The sequence below is a fragment of the Gastrolobium bilobum genome, unplaced genomic scaffold (assembly GCF_033153095.1).
Source record: "Gastrolobium bilobum isolate Gb01-03AN ecotype WA unplaced genomic scaffold, APGP_CSIRO_Gbil_v1 utg31951, whole genome shotgun sequence".
Lineage (NCBI taxonomy): Eukaryota > Viridiplantae > Streptophyta > Magnoliopsida > Fabales > Fabaceae > Gastrolobium > Gastrolobium bilobum.
This window is the reverse complement of record NW_026899190.1, coordinates 7,499-22,708: the sequence shown is the minus strand read 5'-3', so window position 1 is coordinate 22,708 and position 15,210 is coordinate 7,499. Positions and strand designations below refer to the sequence as shown.

At 42.2% G+C, this 15,210-nt stretch overlaps 2 non-coding genes across 2 annotated transcripts; both read left to right on the top strand.

Annotated features, from left to right (window-relative positions):
- The first annotated feature begins 8,492 nt into the window (after positions 1 to 8,492).
- LOC133288102 (small nucleolar RNA R71) lies at positions 8,493 to 8,599 on the top strand. The gene has a single exon (XR_009748329.1). It is a non-coding gene; the product is annotated as a small nucleolar RNA R71 (small nucleolar RNA).
- Positions 8,600 to 14,170: 5,571 nt separating this feature from the next.
- On the top strand, positions 14,171 to 14,277 carry LOC133288103 (small nucleolar RNA R71). The gene has a single exon (XR_009748330.1). It is a non-coding gene; the product is annotated as a small nucleolar RNA R71 (small nucleolar RNA).
- Positions 14,278 to 15,210: the final 933 nt, after the last annotated feature.

Below are 15,210 nucleotides of genomic sequence, written 5' to 3'. Positions count from 1 at the left end.
AATGCTTTGTTATACGTATGTGTATGCATTTGGTGTGGCATAGGATGGTGTTTCCCTATGTTGGTATGTTGCATGACGATGCGTAAATCATACTTGGTATTTAGCTGGCCAGTAGGAATATTTGCATCTGAGTTTCCTTAGGACAGCTTGAGAGCTCGAGGGATTTCTCCTAGAGATGTTATTGCACTTTGCATATATATGTATTTACTGCATTATTATTGTTATTGCTATTACACTGATATGGAATTGTGGGGTGGAGAGATGCTCCAAGGACCCCTGGTTTACTGGATATATTCGTATATCTCACCCCGTGTTATGGGGACCCCCTTTCAGGTAAGGATACTGCAGGAGCCTCCGGTGGCAAGTGGCCATATCTGGATTAGCATATGCATGAAGTGTTGCATTTTTTTGAGATTATACATGTTGTTTTGGTAGCTCACATGTATAGAATTGTAATTAATAGGCAATGATAGATTTGTGATTTGTATATTGGAATGGACTTAGCCTATGCTCATGCCTTTGGTCATCTCTTTTGTTGATGAGCCAAGGGAATGATCATAGTGTTTTGTAAGCTAAGTTCCATGATTTGTAATGAATATGTACTGTAAATGATGCCTACTTGAAATTCAATAGATGCATGCTTGTTATGTATTGAGTTATTGAATTGGTTGGGCTGAGAATCAATTAGGTACCTTTTGTTTAAATTGGGAAACGTTGAGAAAACAAAGGTTATGCTGCCCAAATTCTAGCTAAATCTCATGAGGAGAGGTTGGATAAGTGCTAGGATTAAGTTTTGAGGCATGAAACATTGGGGTTTGGATGGGGATGCATCTTCCCCTAGACTTGGACTTGAAAAATGAGGGTAATGGAATTCCCTGGCAGCGCGCTTTATCGCCCTGGAGCGCGTTTCAGCGCCCTGCTGCCCCTGTGAGAGCCAACGCTTTTGGCCTCCTCGCGCTGGAGCGCCCAGAGTGGGGGCTTAAGCGCCCTGGGTTGCGCGCTTAAGCGCCCTGGTTCACGCTTGAGCACCCTTAGCCGCTGAAAGAGGGGATGCTTCTGCCTCTGCGCGCTAAAATGTCCCAAATGGGGGCTTAAGCGCCCAGGATAGCGCGCTTGAGCGCCCTGGTGCGCGCTTAAGCACCCATTTATACTGAAAAACCTGATGCTTCCTGCCTCCGTGCACTTAAGCGCCCAGATGGAGGCTTTAGCGCCCGATAACGCGCGCTTGAGCGCCCAGTAGCGCGCTGAAGCGCGCAGGGCCTGTGATCAACGCTCTCTTGTGTTGCTTCCAATGGTCATAACTTGGGCTACAATGCTCCAAATGAGGAGCGGTTTGAAGCCACGCGTAGCTAACGTAGAGATCTACAATATAGTAAAAGTTGGGAAATAAATAAGAACATGATGTTAAGCTTGATTCATCTGATTCCGCTAAGTAATATGGTTATAATCACACAATTGGATATTTTAAATTCGGCGTCGTTTTAAAAATAAAAATTTATCCGGATTTTTAATTGAGCCAATGTGATTGTAACTGCGCTTAATATCATAATATGATGTTAACAAACCGGTTCTAGAACGGGGTGTTACAAGGACAAAGTGGTTCTGCCTTCATTTGTGAAGGAATCACCGGACAAACTTCGGTGGTTGCTTTTCGCCACTGATGACCGTGAGTTAAACTCGAACTGGGTAGGGGAATTCCTATACCAGACGAGGAGGCTGCCCGAAGAGGAAGCACCTGATGTGGTCACAGTGAAGGGAAAACAAGTATCATTTTCCCCCGCTGATGTTCAGGAAGTACTCCACCTTCCATCCGTCACCAACTGTCCATACCAGGAGTATTTGGATAGTAGGGAGGTGTACCAATTTCAGAAGGATCTGAAGCAGACAGTAGCCCTTGACAATCCCAACTACTATAAAGGGTCCCTCTGCAAGGGGAGCATGAAGGACATAGCCAGGTTCTGGCACTGTTTGCCAACTCCAACATCACCCCCACCTCTCATGAAGCCTCTACTAGCTGGGGACTTCAGGTTCATATTTACTGTATCATTAAGCACATCCCTTTTGATGCAGTAACCCTCATCTACAACAGCTTGCAGAGGGACATAAGGAAGACTACGGTCTTCCTCCCCTGCCTCATCACCAAACTCTGCAGGAGAGCTGGTGTAGAGGAACACCCAGATGACACCACAAAGGTGGCATCTGTCATTGATGCTAAGACCTGGAACGGTCTTAAAAGCACCTACATTGACAGCACCCAACCTATTCCTGCCAATCTTAGACGTTCCCCTACCAGAGATAGTGAGGAGGAAACATTTGTGGCCTCACTAAAGAAGACCACCAAGACCACTCCTACAAAATCCTCCTCCTCTGGCCACGTTCCAGCCAGAAAAACCATCCCTCCTCCTACCAAGGTGAAGAAGGATGCCCTTGTTGCTACTGATGGCAAACAGGGCAAGAAGAAATCTCCTGCCAAACCTCCCCCAAGAAAGGGGGAACGTTCAAGTCAGAGGATAAAGAGGGTCCTCAATAGCAATAGGCCAGAGGGAGCATCCTCTGCAAAGCCTATCACCCTCTCTGACCAGGAGAGTGAAGACAATGAGCCTTTGGCAAAAAGGCTGAAGATTGGAAGGAAGTCAGCACCAAAACCAGCTGCAAAGGAGACGTCCCCAAGCAGCTCAGGCTCTACATTTTCTGACATTCCATCCCCACCACCTGCTCACTCTCCACCACAACAAATCACCCCACAACCCTCTCCTAGGAAACAACAAGGAGAGGGACAGAAAGACAAAGAAGCAGCACCTACTGCAGAAACACCAGTGGTTGAGCAAGAAGCTCAACCACAAAAGAAAGATAACAAAGGAAAGGGGATTCTTGTGGAATCCCCTAAAAAGAAGACGAAGCCATTCGTCCCCAGGTAAATTAGCCTGGGAGGCCCTCTTTTGTACCCTATCGATCGTTCTGACACCACTGGAGATGAAGCTCTAGCTAGAGCTCTGGCAGAGGAAGAAAGGACGGCAGTTCCTCCACTGATGGGGGAACATATTGAAGCAATACCCTCATCATCCAGACCACCAGAGGATGAGCTCAGGCAAGCACCTGAAGCAACTTTGACTGCTGGCAGCAGCCAACAGCAAAGCCAGCAACCTATTTCCTCCCTTACTGTAGCAATCCCCATCACAGCTAGAAAGAAATCACAAATTGGGATTGCTGAGATTTTTGAGATGATGGGGAAGAAAATAGAAAAGTTGTTCCCAACAAGGCAATCCGTTCCCCAACCTGATATGACAAGCACCAATGCAGAGCTAAAGGCTCTAAGGGACGGACTAGCACAGCTCTCCTCTGCCTTCAACACCTTCCAGGAACATCAGAAGGTAGAAAAAGGACAACAACTCAGCATCATCAAGACCAACATCCAAGAAGCCAACACTGCCTCCTATGCATCCACACTCAAGGCTGTCAAAGAAGAAATCAGAAGAGCATCTGACTCCCTGATACTTTCAAACTCTTTGCATAACCACAAAGCTGAACTCCTGCTGAACAAGCTCCTCCTCAAGCATGCTGAAGAAAGGAAAGAAACCAAGGAAGCCCTCAAGGCCTTTGGAACATACTTGGAGAAGAAAATTTATCAGCTGGAGATGAGACTGATAGATGTTAATAATGAGATTGTCCACATTCGCCATGGCAGAACAATGATGAGGTCCACCATCAACTCCCTGGTTGCAATCATCAGCGATCTACTGAAGGATGCTGAGAAATGGCTCGCTGTAAATGAAGTCCGCAGATTGCAAGATCTGCTCAGGAGGAAACCATTGACAAAGGAAGAGATTGATGAAGCCAAGGAAGCTGAAGCTGCAAAGAGGAACCCTTGGGACAGGAGACCTCCACAATGAAAAGGAGAAACCCTGTTTTTTATCTTAGCTTAGTTGTTTTAAATTCTGTTTTTAATTTAGTTTCTTTCTATTCCCTTGTAATTAATCTTTTTGAAATAGAAAAAAAAAAGTTTTTTTTGATCAAACTGTTTGGTATATACATGTATTTCAGTTGTAATATTAAGATTGCCCAATTCTTTTGGTACATGAAACACAAAGTCACTGACTAATCATGCTTGTTCTTTCTCTGAGTACTTGAAAATAGAAACAGTGCAGGGAATTTAATCCTCAGATTTTTGAAAGAAGCTGATCTGTGTGAACTCAAACTGGTAAGGAACGGAAAAATGCCAAACACCTACTTCTGAGAGCGTTCCTGAGGTGTAACCACAATGAAACTTCTCAGCTTGCCTTGATGCTGTAAGTACTGCTGAAGACAGATGAATTCTGCTGTCAAGGATCAAAACAGAATCACACACTCACCTCACCTCCATCATACACCATCTGGTCAATCAAAAAGAACAAGGAACGTACTCAACAATGAACCAAAAAGGGACAGAAGAAAAACAAAGAAAAAAGGGAACAACCATTCAAAAGAATTCAAGAAAAACCAGAAAACCTACCTCCAAAGAGGGAAAAAGGTTCAAGAAAAGGTGTTCCCTCAAAATAGAAAAATTCCAAGTTCAAAGGCACAAAAGCTAAATGTTCCTTGACCCCACAAATCAGGCCACCACTTCTTCCACAGTTCCATACACTTACCCATCAAAGAAATCCTTGGAACGGAAGATAACTGTACTTCATAGGAACGCAGCAGAAAGGCAAGTTCTGAAGAATCACATCCAGGAATGGATAGAGAAAACACCAACCCATGAGTGACAGTAAGACAATAGATCAGCAACCTTCTCTTATCTGAGGATAGAATACTCTTACTGTTTACTATGGAGAGTAGTTCATTTTCTGAAAAGTTCATGGTTGCTCACTGGCTCAAGTTCCTTTTTGTTATGCTATTCTTTTAAATTGGGCAGACCAATACAATATTTCTGAGTTGTTTGGGGACAACCAACAGTTTAGTTTTGGGGTGTTTGATGGGACGTAAATTCGTTCCCATCTAAAGCCCATTTTGATGGAAAAATACCATATGTTCCCTCATCTGATGAGCAACTTCAGCATGAAAATCACTTGTTTTACACATTTGTGACAAAAACATAGTGGGGGAACGGATGGTAACGTATTCCTTTAAAATATATTAAAAGGGGAATGGACTGAGACACATTTAATCCACCTGCTCCATTCATTTAATGCTTCTGTACACTTTGCAGGTAACGTAGAGTTAAAGACTTCTAAAAAGCAAGGAGGTGCACCAACTGAGCAGCTGGAAACGTGAAGAGCAGGGAATCAAGAGTTGTCATTGGCTGAAAAGAGAAGCAAAACATGGGAAGACCTTCAAACTATGGCTAATCATCACCAAACCTTGTTCCATCCAGCAATTTGCGCAGCTTCCATACTCTGCTGCCACCTACTCGTCCCCTCATTCAAGCAACTTGCTCCAAGGGATTTACAAGCTTGCCACTCTCCTTCCATCTATAAATAAGACCACCCTCATACAAAAACATCATCGGATTCTGAAGGGATTAAAGTCCAGAAGGAAGAAGATCACCTAGTAGTAGTAGTAGTTAGTAACTTAGTTTAATTTTCAGTTATAACTGTAGTTAAGTGACAACCCCTCTTTCCTTCTCTGTAAACAACCATCAAGACTCCTCACGAGCAAATACCCATCTTTCTCCATTTTTCTGTTTCTTTTTGTAAACTGTCTTTTAAATTAATATAAGTATTTTTCTCTTCGTTCCAATCGTTATCTCTTGACTGAATCTCGGGTCTATGTGATCTCAGTTGAGAATAATTATGTTTAAACAATCAGCCATGAGCTAAACTATCTGTGGAACGGGTAAACTGTGAAACTCTTAAAGAACTGTTTTCAAAACTCTTGACTGAAGCTTTTTGTATTTCTTTGGCTAAGTAAGCTATATTCATTGTGCGCCAATGGAAATTGGGTACATACTGAGAAAGGAACTTCCATAGGGAAGGAATTTCAGACAGCTTAGCCATTGGGGGAAGGTAGATGTCATGGCAAAAACGCTACTGGTCACCTTAGGAATAAGGGTCCAACTAGTCCATTTTAAGGTTCTGAACTAAGTACCTGTTGGAGTCAAGGGAGCCGTAGGAATATGGAAACTTGTGAGCCATCTAGACCATGAGCTGAGGAATCAGAGTTGGCAGGCAAAGAAACTGGGGCAAAGCCAAAAGGTGCTAAGTCTTGAGCAGAGAAAATAATCCCTTTAACAGTGAAACAGTCAATCTGTTCCTTCTGTTATAACTGTTTTAACCACCATCCTGTTGTCTATTGATTATAGTTATTTCTATTTTGGTAGTTTTATTTTATTTTAGTACTTATAAAAACGCCAATGATTGTTATCTCACCTTCTTCTAAACAGGAAGGATCACATACATAACGCTGCGAGCAACTGTTTGTCATCAGGTTGAACCTACTGTTCCTGAGGAATGTTGTCAAGACAGTAGGGAACATTTGACCAGACAGTTCATTTACTAACTTTTCTTCTCATTTTCACTCTTTATAAACAGTGATAAAACAATAATTAGCACTCTATCCTCGTGGGAACGATAATTTGGGTATTAATACTCCCTTTATTACTAGATACGTGCACTTGCGCACTTGGGTTGGAACTAAGGGACTAATCTGTGTTCTGCAAGAACAGAGGAACGTCCCCTATCAGAACTTATATTTTCCACCATCAGCAAACCACCCAATAGGCATCTTTCTTCAGCCTCCTCGTCTGGTATAGGAATTCTCCTACCCATTCTAGATTTAACTCGCGTTCCTCAGTGGAAAAGAGCAGCCACTTGAGTTTGACCAGTGATTCCTTCACAAATGGAGGCAGAACCACTTTGTCCTGATGCAAAGAAATGTTTCTTTCTGGGTACAGAACGATGGTGGATTCAGTGAGCTCTGGCTCTTCGCCTCGGTGGGCTACAGGGGTCACTTCAAATGAAAGCTTACTCATTTTGTTCAGAAAGGGAGTTAGGGCACAAATGCAGGAGGGATAAAAGGGTTCTGAGTTGAATGGAAGTAGTAGAACTTGAAGAAATCAGAGACCGAGTTTAAATAGACAGTGGGGAGAAAATGAAAGGTTTCTGGGACATGGCGGTTAAAGATGGGAGATTGAAGAGTTAGTGGAATGAGGACGTTACAGAACGAGAGATCAGCATTTACTGACCAGTAACTAATGGGATGAGTGTGAGAAGATGGAACGGTTTAGGTCAGGACGTGGGAGAGAGGGAAATGAAAGGGTGCAATCGTCTTAATGGTTGAGAAGACAGTTGCTTTTTCTGCGCGTGTTTTCAAGATTTGCAATGAATACAAATAGATATGGCTACGTATCTTTCTAAGTGACTCAGCAGGGACAGGTGTCCCAGTCACTCTTGCCACCTAACCCAGGGAACGTTCCCTTTGTCTTTTCCTAACTAATAAATAAATAATTAATCTGAAATAAATAACAAGTAAACATGCAACAGTGACTACGAAATAAGGAAAAGGGAACGTACTAACCTATCACCTATTATTTAATAAATCTAAATGAACATGTAACAAAACATATAATTATATCTATATATATATATATATTATATTTTATTTTGGAATTGTGTGGTCAGGGACCACCCCAAAACTACGTTCCTGGAACGGAACGTACTTTATTTGGACTTTTTGGAGAGGAACATTAGACGTTCCCTCCTTTTTGGGAGCTATGTGGTTATGGATAACCACCCCAAAACTTTTCTCTTTGTCAGAAAGCAAATGTATCTACTGGGTTGCCTCCCAGTCAGCGCTTAGTTTAATGTCTTTAGCTAGACATGGTACTTACCTCTCAAGGGGTTTCAGAAATGGTTGAGGGGACCCTAGTGTCCCCTGGTAGTGATCCTGGTGTTCTGGTTTGAAGGTTGGTAGCAATCTGCCCCAGATGGGACTTAATGTTCCTGACCACTGCATCATTCCTGGTGACATATTCCTTGACATAATTTTCCAGGGTTTTGATGCGTTGGTCATCTCTGTGGAACGGAACATAGTTGTTTCTTCTTTGTTCAAACGTTCCTCCAGGACTTGAATGTGTATTTCGTCCTGCTTGTTGATTGTCTCTGGTGAAGTTCCTATTGCCAAAATTTTCTGCATAACACACCAAAGCAGTGGATGGGCAGTCTGTTGAGTCATGAAGGTCACCACAGGCTGAGCATGGTTCTGTTTCTGTTGCTGTGAGTTGTAAGACTTCCATCCTTGGTGCTGCTTGGTCAGCTCTCAGGTTCATCACTTCATTCATGAGTGATGCCAGCTGGGCTTCCATGGCTATTTGTTTATCCAGTTCTAGCATGCCTGGCTTCCTCACTGGGCTCACTCTGTCTATTGGCCATTGGAGACATCTTTCAGCAGTCCCTTCTATGATTTTGTACCGTTCAAGTGTTCCTGTAAAGAAATATCCTTCTGCAGCAAAATCTAAGTGAGATTGAGAAATATGGTCAAGTCCCTTATAGAAAGATTGTAACACTCCCCAATTCTCTACCCCATGGTTTGGACATTTTCTTATGATGTCCTTGTATCTCTCCCATGCTTCATAGAGATTTTCTCCATAATACATTCTGAAGTTAGAGATTTCAGCTCTAACATCAGCTTGTCGAGACATTGGGAAAAACCTCTCTATGAACTTGTTAGAGAGTTCTTCCCATGTGTGGATTGATCTAGGGGTGAGAGTTTTCATCCATGTTTTAGCTTTTAAGCCCAAGAAGTGAGGGAACAACCTCATTCTCATGCTCTCCTCTGTTACACCCTTAGCTTTAAAATTATCACAAATATCTTGGAATGTTGTGAGGTGTGTGTAAGGATCTTCTGCAGGGAGTCCATTGAAGACCCCTGCTTCCCTAATCATGTGGAACATGATAGGTTTTAGTTCAAAATTTGGTGCTACAGAGGGAAGGATTACTCCCCTATTTGGTCTGTTCCTGAAAGAAATAGCCAAAGTTCTGAAGTTCTGTTCAGGGGGAACCTCTTCATTGTTATTATTGTGATCAACCATGTTTTCAGGTAATTCTTCCCTGAGGTTCCTTCTTCTCCTATGGAGTGTACGTTCTGACTCAGGATCAAAGAGAAACTCAGGTACTTCAATGGAGTGGTCAGAGTTTGTTTCAAACTCTTCACTTATAAACCAATAGCACATGGTATATATATGCACAGCAGATTCAGTGATAAAGAGAAAAAAAATATGAAAGTAAAGTCAGATATACAATATATGTGTTAGAAAACAATGATAAAAACAACAGTTAGTGTTTCTGCGCCCAGCAACGGCGCTAAAAACTTGTTGGGTGGTTTGCTGATGGTGGAAAAATATAAGTTCTGATAGGGGACGTTCCTCTGTTCTTGCAGAACACATATTCGTCCCTTAGTTCCAACCCAAGTGTGCAAGTGCACGCATCAAGTAATAAAGGGAGTATTAATGCCCAAATTATCGTTCCCACGAGGATAGAGTGCTAATTATTGTTTTATCACTGTTTATAAAGAATGAAAATGAGAAGAAAAGTTAGTAAATGAACTGTCTGGTCAAACGTTCCCTACTGTCTTGACAACGTTCCTCAGGAACAGTAGGATCAATCTGATGGCAAACAGTTGCTCACTGCGTTATGTATATGATCCTTCTTGTTTAGAAGAAGGTGAGATAATAATCATTGGAGTTTTTATAAGTACTAAATAAAATAAAATAAAAACTACTAAAACAGAAATAACTATAATCAAGAGACAACAGGGTGGTGGTTAAAACAGTTTAATAGAAGGAACGGATTCACTGCTTCACTCTTAAAGGGGTTGTTTTCTCTACTCAAGACTTAGCACCTTTTGGCTTTGTCCCAGTTTCTTTGCCTGCCAACTCTAATTCATCAGCTCATGGTCTAGATGGCTCACAAGTTTTCATATTCCTATGGCTCCCTTGACTCCAACAGGTACTTAGTTCAGAACCTTAAAATGGACAAGTTGGCCCCTTATTCCTAAGGTGACCAGTAGCGTTTTTGCCATGACATCTACCTTCCCCCAATGGCTAAGATGTCTGAAATCCCTTCCTTATGGAAGTTCCTTTCTCAGTATGTACCCAATTTCCATTGGCACACAATGAATATAGCTTACTTAGGCAAAGAAATACAAAAAGCTTCAGTCAAGAGTTTTGAAAACAGTTCTTTAAGAGTTTCACAGTTTACCCGTTCCACAGATAGTTCAGCTTATGACTGATAGTTTAAACATAATTATTCTCAACTGAGATCACATAGTCCCAAGATTCAGTCAAGAGATAACGATTGGAACGAAGAGAAAAACACTTATATTAATTTAAAAGACAGTTTACAAAAAGAAACAGTAAATCGAGAAAGATGGGTATTTGCTTGTGAGGAGTCTTAATGGTTGTTTACAGATAAGACAAGAGGGGTTGTCACTTAACTACAGTTACAACTTAAAATTAAACTAAGTTACTATCTACTACTAAGTGATCTCTTCCTTTCGGACTGCAAACCCTCCAGGATTCGATGATGTTTTTGTGTGAGGGTGGTCCTATTTATAGCTGGAAGAGGAGTGGCAAGACTGTAATTCTTTTGGAGCTAGTTGCTTGTATGAGGGGACGGGACTGTGGTAGCAGAGTGTGAAGCTTGTGTGAATTGCTAAATGGAACAGGATTTGGTGATGATTAGTCGTTGTTTGCATACCTTCCCATGCTTTGCTTCTGTTTTCAGCCAATGAGAACTCTTGATTCTCTGCTCTTCACGTTTCCAGCTGCTCAGCTGGTGCACCGCCTTGCTTTTTAGATGTCTTTAACTCTACGTTACCTGTAAAGTGTACAGAAGCATTAAATGAACGGAGCAGATGCATTAAATGTGTCTCAGTCCGTTCCCCTTTTAATATATTTTAAAGGAATACGTTACCATTCGTTCCCCCACTGTGTTTTTGTCACAAATGTGTAAAACAAGTAATTTTCATACTGAAGTTGCTCATCAGATGAGGGAACGTATGGTATTTTGCCATCAAAATGGGCTTAGATGGGAACGAATCTACGTCCCATCAAACACCCCAAAACTAAACTGTTGGTTGTCCTCAAACAACTTAGAAATATTGTATTGGTATGCCCAATTTAAAAGAATAGCATAACAGAAAGGAACTTGAGCCAGTGAGCAACCATGAACTTTTCAGAAAAATGAACTACTCTCCATAGTAAACAGTAAGAGGATTCTGTCCCCAGATAAGAGAAGGTTGATGATCTATTGTATCACTGTCACTCATGGGTTGGTGTTTGCTCTGTCCATTCCTGGATGTGATTCTTCAGAACTTGCCTTTCTGCTGCGTTTCTATGAAGTACAGTTGTCTTCCGTTCCAAGTACAGCTGGTTTTGGTGCTGACTTCCTTCCAATCTTCAGCCTTTTTGCTAAAGGCTCACTCTCCTCCTCCTGGTCAGAGAGGGTGATAGGCTTTGCAGAGGATGCTCCTTCTAGCCTATTGTTGTTGAGGACCCTCTTTATCCTCTGACTTGAACGTTCCCCCTTTCTTGGGAGAGGTTTGGTAGGAGATTTCTTCTTGCCCTGTTTGCCGTCAGTAGCAACAAGGGCTTCCTTCTTCACCTTGGTGGGAGGAGGGACTGTTCTCTTTGCCGGAACGTGTGAAGAAGAGGAGTATTTTGAAGGAGTGGACTTGGTGGTCTTCTGAGAGGCCACAGGTGTTTCCTCATCATCATCACTGGTAGGGAAGCGTTGGAGATTGGCAGGGATATGTTGATCGGTGGTAATGTAGGTGCTCCTAAGACCGTTCCAGGTCTTCGCATCAATGATGGATGCCACCCTTGTGCTATCATCAGGGTGTTCCTCTACACCAGCTTTCCTGCAGAGCTTGGTGATGAGGCAGGGGAAGAAGACCTTGGTCTTCTTGATGTCCCTCTTCAAGCTGTTGTAGATGAGGGTTACTGCATCAAAATGGATGTGCTTGATGATGCAGTAAATTTGAACTTGAAGTCCCCAGGTAGCAGAGACTTCATTAGAGGTGGGGGTAATGTTAGAGTTGGCAAAAAGTGCCCAGAATTTGGCTATGTCCCTCATGCTACCCTTGCACAGGGACCCTTTATAGTAGTAGGGATTGTCCAAAGCTACTGTTAGCTTCAAATCCTTCTAAAATGTGTACTCCTCCCTACTGTCCAAGTACTCCTTGTACGGACAGTTAGTAACGATGGAGAGGTGGAGTACTTCTTTGACATTAGCAGGGGAAAATGACACTTGTTTTCCCCTTACTGTGACCACGTCAGGGGCATCTTTCTTCAACCTCCTCGTCTGGTATAGGATTTCTCCTACCCATTCTAGATTTAACTCGCGGTCCTCAGTGGCAAAGAGCAACCACTTGAGTTTGACCAGTGATTCCTTCACAAATGGAGGCAGAACCACTTTGTCCTAATGCAAAGAAATGTTCCTTTCTGGGTACAGAATGATGGTGGATTCAGTGAGCTCTGGCTCTTCGCCTTAGTGGACTACAGGGGTCACTTCAAATGAAAGCTTAGTCATTTTGTTCAGAAAGGGAGTTAGGGCACAAATGCAGGAGGGATAAAAGGGTTCTGAGTTGAATGGAAGTAGTAGAACTTGAAGAAATCAGAGATCGAGTTTAAATAGACAGTGGGGGAGAAAATGAAAGGTTTTTGGGACGTGGCGGTTGAAGATGGGAGATTGAAGAGGTAGTGGAATGGGGACGTTACAGAACGATTGGTCAGCAGTTACTGACCAGTAACTAATGGGATGAGTGTGAGAAGATGGAACGGTTTAGGTCAGGACGTGGGAGAGAGGGAAATGAAAGGGTGCAATCTTCTTAATGGTTGAGAAGATAGTTGCTTTTTCTGCGCGCGTTTTCAAGATTTGCAATGAATACAAATAGATATGGTTCCGTATCTTTCTAAGTGACTCAGCAGGGACAGGTGTCCTAGTCACTCTTGCCACCTAACCCAGGGAACGTTCCCTTTGTCTTTTCCTAACTAATAAATAAATAATTAATCTGAAATAAATAACAAGTAAACATGCAACAGTGACTACGAAATAAGGAAAAAGGGAACGTACTAACCTATCACCTATTATTTACTAAATCTAAATGAACATATAACAAAACATATAATTATATATATATATATATATATATATATATATATATATATATATATTGGAATTGTGTGGTCAGGGACCACCCCAAAACTACGTTCCTGGAACGGAACGTACTTTATTTGGACTTTTTGGAGAGGAACATCAGATGTTCCCTCTTTTTGGGAGCTATGTGGTTATGGATAACCACCCCAAAACTTTGCTCTTTGTCAGAGAGAAAATGTATCTACTGGGTTGCCTCCCAGTCAGCGCTTAGTTTAATGTCTTTAGCTAGACATGGTACTTACCTCTCAAGGGATTTCAGAAATGGTTGAGGGGACCTCAGTGTCCTCTGGTAGTGATCCTGGTGTTCTGGTTTGAAGGTTGGCAGCAATCTGCCCCATATGGGACTCAATCTTCATGACCACTGCATCATTCCTGGTGATATGTTCCTTGACATAATTTTCCAGGGTGTTGATGTGTTGGTCATCTCTGTGGAACGGAACGTAGTTGTTTCTTCTTTGTTCAAACGTTCCACTGCTTCTACCTTGCTGATACTGCTGCTGATTGTTGTTGAATGGTTTCTGGTTAATGGGTGGCCTTCATTGGGTGTTGTGGTTCTGATCCTTAATGATAGTTCCTCCAGGGCTTGAATTTGTATTTCGTCTTGCTTGTTGATTGTCTCTGGTGAAGTTCCTATTGCCAAAAAATTTTGCATAACACACCAATGCAATGGATGGGCAGTATGTTGAGTCATGAAGGTCACCACAGGCTGAGCATGGTTCTGTTTCAGTTGCTGTGAGTTGTAAGACTTCCATCCTTGGTGCTACTTGGTCAGCTCTCAGGTTCTTCACTTCATTCATGAGTGATGCCAGCTGGGCTTCCATGGCTGTTTGTTTATCCAGTTCTAGCATGCCTGGCTTCCTCACTAGGCTCACTCTGTCTATTGGCCATTGGAGACATCTTTCAGCAGTCCCTTCTATGATTTTGTACCTTGATTCAAGTGTTCCTGTAAAGAAATATCCTCCTGCAGCAAAATCTAAGTGAGATTGAGAAGTATGGTCAAGTCCCTTATAGAAAGATTGTAACACTCCCCAATTCTCTCTACCCCATGGTTTGGACATTTTCTTATGATGTCCTTGTATCTCTCCCATGCTTCATAGAGATTTTCTCCATAAAACATTCTGAAGTTAGAGATTTCAGCTCTAACATCAGCTTGTCGAGACATTGGGAGAAACCTCTCTATGAACTTGTTAGAGAGTTCTTCCTTTGTGTGGATTGATCCAGGGGTGAGAGTTTTCATCCATGTTTTAGCTTTTAAGCCCAAGGAGTGAGGGAACAACCTCATTCTCATGCTCTCCTCTGTTACACCCTCAGCTTTAAAATTATCACAAATATCTTGGAATGTTGTGAGGTGTGTGTAAGGATCTTCTGCAGGGAGTCCATTGAAGACCCCTGCTTCCCTAATCATGTGGAACATGATAGGTTTTAGTTCAAAATTTGGTGCTACAGGGGGAAGGATTACTCCCCTATCTGGTCTGTTCCTGAAAGGAGCAGCCAAAGTTCTGAAGTTCTGTTCAGGGGGAACCTCTTCATTGTTATTATTGTGATCAGCCATGTTTTCAGGAAATTCTTCCCTGAGGTTCCTTCTTCTCCTATGGAGTGTACGTTCTGGCTCAGGATCAAAGAGAAACTCAGGTACTTCAATGGAGTGGTCAGAGTCTGTTTCAAACTCTTCACTCATAAACCAATAGCACAGGGTATATATATGCACAACAGATTCAGTGATAAAGAGAAAAAAATATAAAAGTAAAGTCAGATATACAGTATATGTGTTAGAAAACAATGATAAGAACAACAGTTAGTGTTTCTATCCCCGGCAACGGCGCCAAAAACTTGTTGGGTGGTTTGCTGATGGTGGAAAAATATAAGTTCTGATAGGGGACGTTCCTCTGTTCTTGCAGAACACAGATTCGTCCCTTAGTTCCAACCCAAGTGCGCAAGTGCACGCATCAAGTAATAAAGGGAGTATTAATGCCCAAATTATCGTTCCCACGAGGATAGAGTGCTAATTATTGTTTTATCACTGTTTATAAAGAATGAAAATGAGAAGAAAAGTTAGTAAATGAACTGTCTGGTCAAACGT